This window comes from Spermophilus citellus (genome assembly GCF_964194105.1).
Source record: "Spermophilus citellus genome assembly, chromosome: 9".
NCBI lineage: Eukaryota > Metazoa > Chordata > Mammalia > Rodentia > Sciuridae > Spermophilus > Spermophilus citellus.
In genome coordinates, this window is record NC_138191.1 from 53,571,542 (window position 1) to 53,579,697 (window position 8,156).

Consider the following 8,156-nt stretch of genomic DNA (forward strand, 5'->3'; position numbering starts at 1 on the left):
ATCTTCCCAGGTATTAGAGTCCAAACTTCAGCAAATAAAATCACAGTTGAATTAAAATAGAATCCAGAGCTCCATGATTATGTTTGAAATGCATGTAAAATATGTTATTTGCCTGCTTTCAAATGTGGGCTTGGGGGTTTTGTATATTTCAAAAGTGAGAGAGGATATAAAAAAAGTCAAAGACTTTAGAGGAGAAACTAAAAAGATCTTATGAAACAGTTTCCAAGGTAGGCCACAAAAGGTCAGTCAGTCCTAGCCAGCATCCAGACAGCTGCATGAAATGGGGAAAGCAACTTACTCTCTCTTTACCTGGATCTCATTAGTAAAATTAGGATGAAATAATTTATAAGGTTGCTATTAGCTTTAAAACTTTTATGAGTTCAGAGCCTTTAAAAATATTGTGTCTTCAGCAGAAAACACCACTGTGAATTTTTTTTTCAATATTCCTTTTACCTATAATGGAAGCAAGTTAAAAATAATAGGCCTAATGTTCACAGATCCATTAAATATTTACTGGTCACTCTCTTGATGACCATTTTGATTCAATACATAGTATACATAAATCATCAATATTTTCAAATTCAAAAATGCACAGGAAGGAATTTTATAGCTTCTGTGATGGCTTTGAAGTAAACTGTGATTTACCTCCTTGTTTGTGTAAGTGTTTTTGTGCTTATCATTTATCAGTAAGCCCAGGACTCTAAGTACAATATTATATATGCATGCTAAGTGCTTAGTTTATCATTATAATTTTCCTCTTGAATTGCAAATTGTGTAATGTACATCATTTAACTTTTCTAGGATTCCCCTGTTTATTTTTAGGATGTTAATGTCCAGAAACAACTGAGAAAAAAAAAGTACTTCTTCATCCATGTGGTATGCTAATACTGAAAATAAAATAAGTGCTGTTCCCCTTGAGGGAAATGTAATTAAAGATAAAGGGGAGAGATATAGAGAATAATGATATTTGTTTATACATAAGTAATGTGATAATACTGTTTTATAATTCTGTGCATTTTTCTTATTTTACTGAATTCTATGTTCCCTCTACTACTTTCTCTTTTTTTTTCATAAAATGTCATCATTTATTTGTTTATTTACTCACATATTGTCATCTTCATTATTTGTAGTTTATCCAAATATTCCTTGAATGGTTCTCTGTACATGTTTCACAGTAAAAAGTTGCTGACTGATTATCCCTTTCAATGCTGCTCCCAACACCTGCTTCCCAATGAGAAGACCCCTTCTGTAACTTACACACAAGAAGCATTTCCACCTCCTCTTCTTGTGCAGAGGATGTATGATGCAATTGTGTTCACCGAGATGTGAGACAACATCTTCTTGGAGCATTTGTCCATACTCTGCAGACCAAAGGAAGAGCTGCCTTTTCATCCAACTTTTGAGCAACCTCTGTGAAACTACCTGAAGCTACCATAGCCATCTTCCAAGGCTGGGAAAGTAACTGACACACTGAGGAGAACAGAAAAAGAAGATGGAAAAACCTGGGATTTTGGTGAAATTTCATGAGATAATGAATTAACCAATTCCTTACAATCTTGACTCTATAGAAGAATTCTTGACATGTGACATAGTACATTTCCTTTATTGTTTAAGCCACATTTATTTCTGTCTTCTGTTTCTTCTAGTTGAAACCAGTACACTCATCATTATGCTATGCATACCTATTAACACTATCTTCTTGTGGATCCTGCTTAGCCTAAATGTTAGATAAGAATAAACTAATACAGCAACCCTTTTCCATCTGAAATAGAAGGTCACAGATCTCAGCACTACCCCAATCACGTAATAATAATAATGGCTACAGTTTACAATTAGTAAGTACTTACAATGTATGAAAAGAATATTATGCTGTGGACTTTATATATTTTGTTTAATCTACACTAAATATCTCAAAACTGGAGTCATATTAACACTTTTTAAAATGCAAAAAAATGTGGCAGAGAGATAATAAGTAAACCTGTGGAGGTCCCACAATTAATAAGTGGGTACATTCAATGTCTCTTTAGAACCAGCTAGCAATCATGATGTTATTGTTTAATTCAAGTGTATATTTGAGATATAGGTTATATATGGACCTTTATTTAGCTGCATGTAGGATTAAAGTGAACAGAGCAACATATCATATATCATATCATGCTCCCTAAGATTTCCATTCATACTGTAGCTCTATGTACTGACTATAATAGTAGTTTGTATGATGGAGTGGGATATACAAGTATACATATATGTATATGTATGTGGGATACAAATATGTGTAGGACACATATATGTAAATACATACCTATATATATATAGGATATATATATATATATATAATTTATACATATGTATATCATTCCTCTGCACTGAGAAAATTTTACCACATATTCACTATTACTTTCATAATACCATCAAAAACACTAAACAAAATTAAACAAAACATGCTATATATAGAGAGATAGATAGATAGATCTATATCTATATCTATCTATATATATAGAGAGAGAGAGAGAGAAGAAAAATGGAAAAACAGACAATTAAGTTGAATCAAAATTTGTCATTTTCAAAATTATTATTGTTTAGACTGAGAATCTAAAGATGGAATGGTTAAGTATGATCTCTAGACCAAATATAGAGGTCTATAGTAAATAAAATGTAATGAAATTGTTTAAACTTACTTTTCCTAAACAATTTTATCAGGAACCCATGATGCTTTCCTTTTCCACTTAGTGGATATGTTCTTTAAAACTGGTTCTAAAATTTCACATATTGTTTTGTTATATAATTTTGATGCATAAAATAATACATGTAATTTTCATAAGAATAATGAAGCATGAAAAGAAACCAGCCAGAAAGTAGAAAATTACCAATACCACTGAGGCTGTGTCGATGCCCTTCCAAAAATCTCATCCTCCCGCTATTCCCAAAAGGCAACCAGTATTCTGAATGTTGGATTTATTTGTTCTTTAAAATTGTTTTTCTCATAAATGTATCTATCTCATCCAGGTGTGATAGCCCATGCCAAGTGATTCAGGAGGCTGAGGCAGGAGGATCACAAATCCAAATAGCCTCAGCAACTTAATGAGACCCTACTCTCAAAACTGAAAATAAGGAAAGGAAGAGCTATGGATATACCTCAGTGTTAGACTGTCCCTGAGTCCAATCTCCAGTACTCCAAAAAAATTAATAAAAATGAAAACAAATGTATCTGTTTCTGGATTTTGAACTTCATAATAATATTGCATCATAGCCTGTAATCTGAAAAGTGTATTTGTCAGTCCAGCCAGTGTTTCTTATATTCATCATGTTACACATAACTGTAATGTGTTCATTTTCATGGCTACATAATGTTCCTCAGAGTAGCTATACAACAACCTTTTTTTCAGTCATCTATTAAAAGATGTTTTGGTTTCTTTCTAAGTATTTAAAAATTGCTACCAGAAATACATTAGACATATTTAACATATTTCTAGTAGAAATTATGCTTGTTCCCAAATCTTTCTCTTATTCATATATAAAAACATTGAAAAAAGGTTAATGAAAGTCTATCACTATGATTGGGGACTGGTCTCTTGGGTGTTGCTGTTACAGTCAACTTGTGGTTTGTTTTTTGAAGATGTTTTATTAGTTGCAAATAACTTAAGAATAAGTAAGAGTTATTAAGGCTTTCTGGTAAGTTATTTTGTATAATTATGTTTGCCCATCTTATTACATATATTTTTTATCAGTCTACTCTGTCTATTAATAGGAGTGTACACATTTTAAAATATTAGATATTTTAGTAGTTTCCATACTTCTTTCAATGTTCCATGTCCTTAGGTTTTAGTTGCAGCCATTTAGAACAGCCAGTCTTCAATCTCTTATTTGCTGGTCTTGTACCCTGTCTTGCATGAGCCTCCCTAGAACACAAATATATAGGTGAATTCAGTGCTCTATCTTCTTGGAATACAATCTCAGAGAACCAAAAGTCATGGAAAAACAGCTGAGGATTATGTTCCAGAGCTTTCCACTGATTTGCACCATGGATGGCTTGATGGTTTCAGGAAGTCTTCAGAGAGGATCAATGAAACTGTGGTGATTAAGAATAGTCAAAATTAAGGAAAGGTCAGCCATGCTGGTCATTTCTGTTTCCTGTCTTTTAGTAGTTTAGGCAGCCTTTCATTGCTGTGAACAAACCACCTGACAAGATCAACTTAGAGGAGGAAAAGTTTATTTTGGCTTTCAGTTTGCAGTCAGCTGACCCCATTGCTCTGGGCCCAAGGTGAGGCAAAAGAAAAGGTGTGGCAGAGGAAGGCAGCCGGGACATGACAACCAGAAAACAGAAACCCCAAAGGAATGGCCCCTGGCTGACCTCCTCCAGTATCACCTAGTGATCATACAGTGATTATGTTAAGGCTCTCCTAATCTAATCATTCACTTCTGGGCTTTCTTGCATGAGCTTTTGGGGAAACACTCCATATTTATACCATATCAGGGATCATAGACTATCCATGAAGTATCAGAATCTTTGGTTTAGTGGGTTTTCTGGCCACTCCAGGTGTATGCCAGGCAGGCCAGAGCCTCTGTGTGTTCCATCTTAATGTCAGTAGGTGCAGCGTGGAGGTTTTGAAGTTTGTGGTGATGGAGATAGCAGTACCAGGGCAACGTCCCAGGCTTCATAACTGTGGAAGGCTGAAGTCTTTGCTGGAGATTTTCTTCTTCACACCCCTCCATCACCAAAGAGGCAAAGGGCTAATACCTGACATTGTAGATGGTTGTGAGTAGAACTCAGGTCATCTGAGCCCAGCAATCCATCCTAGATCCATGACAGATCTGCTTGCCCTCCACCTCATTTTACTACAAGTACCCTCACTTTTCTCTGAGAGTTGGAGTGTGAGTCCACTCTTTTTCAGGAGGTCACCAGTGGCAGCAGAGCAAAAAACTTCAAAATGTCTGCAAAACGTAGTCATAGTCCTTACTGCTGAAGCTGGTCTAGGGCTCTAATTAAAAGATTTGAGTAGACATAGAGAGAGACAGTAGAATGAATTGGACATAACGTACCTATGTTCAGGTATGACTACATGACCAGTATAACGCCACATCATCTACAACCATAAGAATGGGAAGTGACACTCCACCTCTGTATGATATGTCAAAATACAGTCTACTGTTATATATAACTAAAAAGCAAATAAACACTTTTTTAAAAAAGAAGTAGAGAGAAAGAAGAAGAAAGGAGAAGGATAGACAGAAATTCAGAGCAAGGAAAAGATGGCATTGTATTAGGAGCTAGGTTTGAATAAAGATTCAGAAATCATACCATCTCTAGGTTTTTCTTATTTCCATCCCCCTCTCACTAACCAGATGTCAGACATTTTCCTCCTACTATGGGATTGATCTTTTGAACATTTACCCTTTGTGAACACTTTTAGAATAAAAAATAATATATTTTTTAACCTCTCCCAAATACACTGAGAATGAATTTGTGATATAGTTTTTAAAATTGATTCTTACTTATGGGAGGCAAATCATGCAGCAATTAGATAATGAAGTTTCTCACAGTTCTATGTGAAATTCCATGGGGCTATAAGTTAGGCTACTTTACAAATGTAAAAAGTAAAGAGAAAGCCAGAAAGTTGATGTTCAAAACTCTGTATAGAGTGTATATTTAATAGAAAAAATACTTTGATCTGTTAATCAAGAAATATTTTCTAGGTACAACTTGATAGGATGGAAGTCGATATTCAAAGAAGAAAAGGCAGGTAAATGAAACTTAAAACAAGTGAAAGGGATTTGGGATTGCATTGCATTTTAAGATACACACACATGTGGAAATTCTGAAACTTTGGGAAGGAACAGAGAAAATATGGAAACAGGGGAAAGGGACAAAAGAAACAAAGCCAGTAGAGAATTTTGTGAAGAGTACTGCTGGCACTCTCCTGATGAACATCCTCACTACCATAAGGTCAAGGCATGGTAGAGAGGAACGTCAGCTACCTGAACTTTCTCCCAGAGCCCAGTTATCTGAAAACACGCTAATTATACTGATAATAGATGTTTGCCCCGAAGGATATCAGGAAAGCAATAAGAATTGGTATGTCTAAAATTAATTTTAAGCATAATTGGTAGGTAATATAAAAGTGCTAGTACAATTTGAAAAATAGTGGCCATGTAATCGATATGGTTCTTCTCTGCTGTTTTCTGCCCAGTTCCTTCGTGCCTTAGGGTTTGCTTCCATGCTTAAGGAGGGGTTCTGAGTGCAGTTTCTAGGCAGGTGTTTGGATGACAAGCCTTGTCACAGGGGTGGAAGGAAGTCATTCAGAGTGTGGAATATAAAGTAGAAAAATAGTAAAAAGTCAGGACCCGGGACTGGGGCTGGGGCTCAGGGCTAGGGCACTCGCTTAGCATGTGCGAGGCCCTGGTTTCCATCCTCAGGACCACATAAAAATAAATAAATAAAATAAAGGTATTGGCCAACTACAGCTAAAAAAATAAATATTAAAAGAAAATCAGGACCCAAGGGCAGCCTGGAATCAAGCCAAGCAATCTGCCAGCAAGTGCACCTGAGGGGACAAGACCAGGAAGCTGGACCCTGCAGTCAGTCACAGCCCTGGAGGATTCACCTCCATCCTGCAGGTAGCAGCCAGGCCTGACAATACCCAATTCTTCAAAAAATTTAAAGGATTTTTTTCTTTTCTTCTTTTATTGAAAAAAAAAAGTAATTCCAGTGATTTTTCTTATCCTTACATGCTGACAACTAGAGTTTTTAACTGTAGCCTCGTCTTTTCTGAATTCTAGGTCATATTCCCATTTTGTCATCTTAGAAGCAGTTTAGAGGGAAAGTTACAACCATTATCTGATAGCCCAAAAAATGTCTTCTTCTCTTCTATTTTAAATCCAGAGGATTCTACATCACCATTACCAAGAATTCCAAGGCAGAATTATGTTGAGAACTCCCTCCTTCATGCCCCTGCATTTAGCTCACCCATCAGAGATGCTTCATGACCACCTCTCAGTTCATTTCACCATGTCTTTATTCCTGTCATTCCTGCTGACCTCATATTCCAGGCACGTGTTGTCTTTAATGTTAAAATTTGTTTCCATACTTAGTCGTTCTCAATCCAGTCCATTCTCCATATCAAGTGTCTTCTTTCTATGATACCAATATGGTTGGGACAAATTCTGCCTGAAAAGTTTGGATGTGTATCATTTTCTTTATGGAAGATAACTGAGGGTAAAGGGTCACTTAAATAGCATGGATAAAATTGCACATTAAAATAAACCCATGAGATATATCAAATCCTATGAAAATAAGAGTGATGGAGTAGTGCCCTGCTAGATGTAAAATCTATTTTAAAATTAACCTGTAATAAAAAATGAGATACTGAACAAAACTGAAAATATGAAACTATATAGTGTAATAAAAGCCTTTATATGGAAAATGATTAAAATTTATTAAAGTACATATTCAAACAGCAGGGAAGAAGTATGAAGTACTGTAATGACCACTACTTAGTAATTATATAAGATCACTTTAAATTCACATAATGCACAAAGGAAATTCTGTAAAAATAAAGCAGTTAATTATTTAACATTTATGGAATACATCAGGCTATCAAGTCTTTGGTGGAATAATTTTCTAAGGAATTCTTTTTAATTTTTTTGCAATTTAAGTAAGCTTTTTATTGATGTATATAACATAAAATGAAAGCACAATGTCATAAATCCCTCTTGAAACTTTTTTACAGTCTTTGTTCCTATGTGCCTAGCTCCCAGACTGAGGACTGGAACATTATTGGTACCCCAGAAGCACTCTTCATGACCTCCCCAAGGAATTAAAACCTCAAAGCTACTATCCTAACTTCTAGAAGCATAGATATATTTTTCTTTTTTTGAACTTTATGTAATATAATAGTGCAGCATTTATGATTTTTGCCTGGCTTCTTTGGGGATTAGCCCTCTTGGTGCAGACAATATAGCTTATTTTCAAATCTTTATAGTACCAAATTATATTAATAAGTTACTGAAATTGTCATTCTACTGTTGATGAATATTTGTTTTCCTCCCAGCTTTTCACTAAAATGTATACTGATGCCGTGGTAACTAAAAGAAAAAAAGTATATATATATATATATATATATATATATATATATATATATATATACACATTTGGTGAA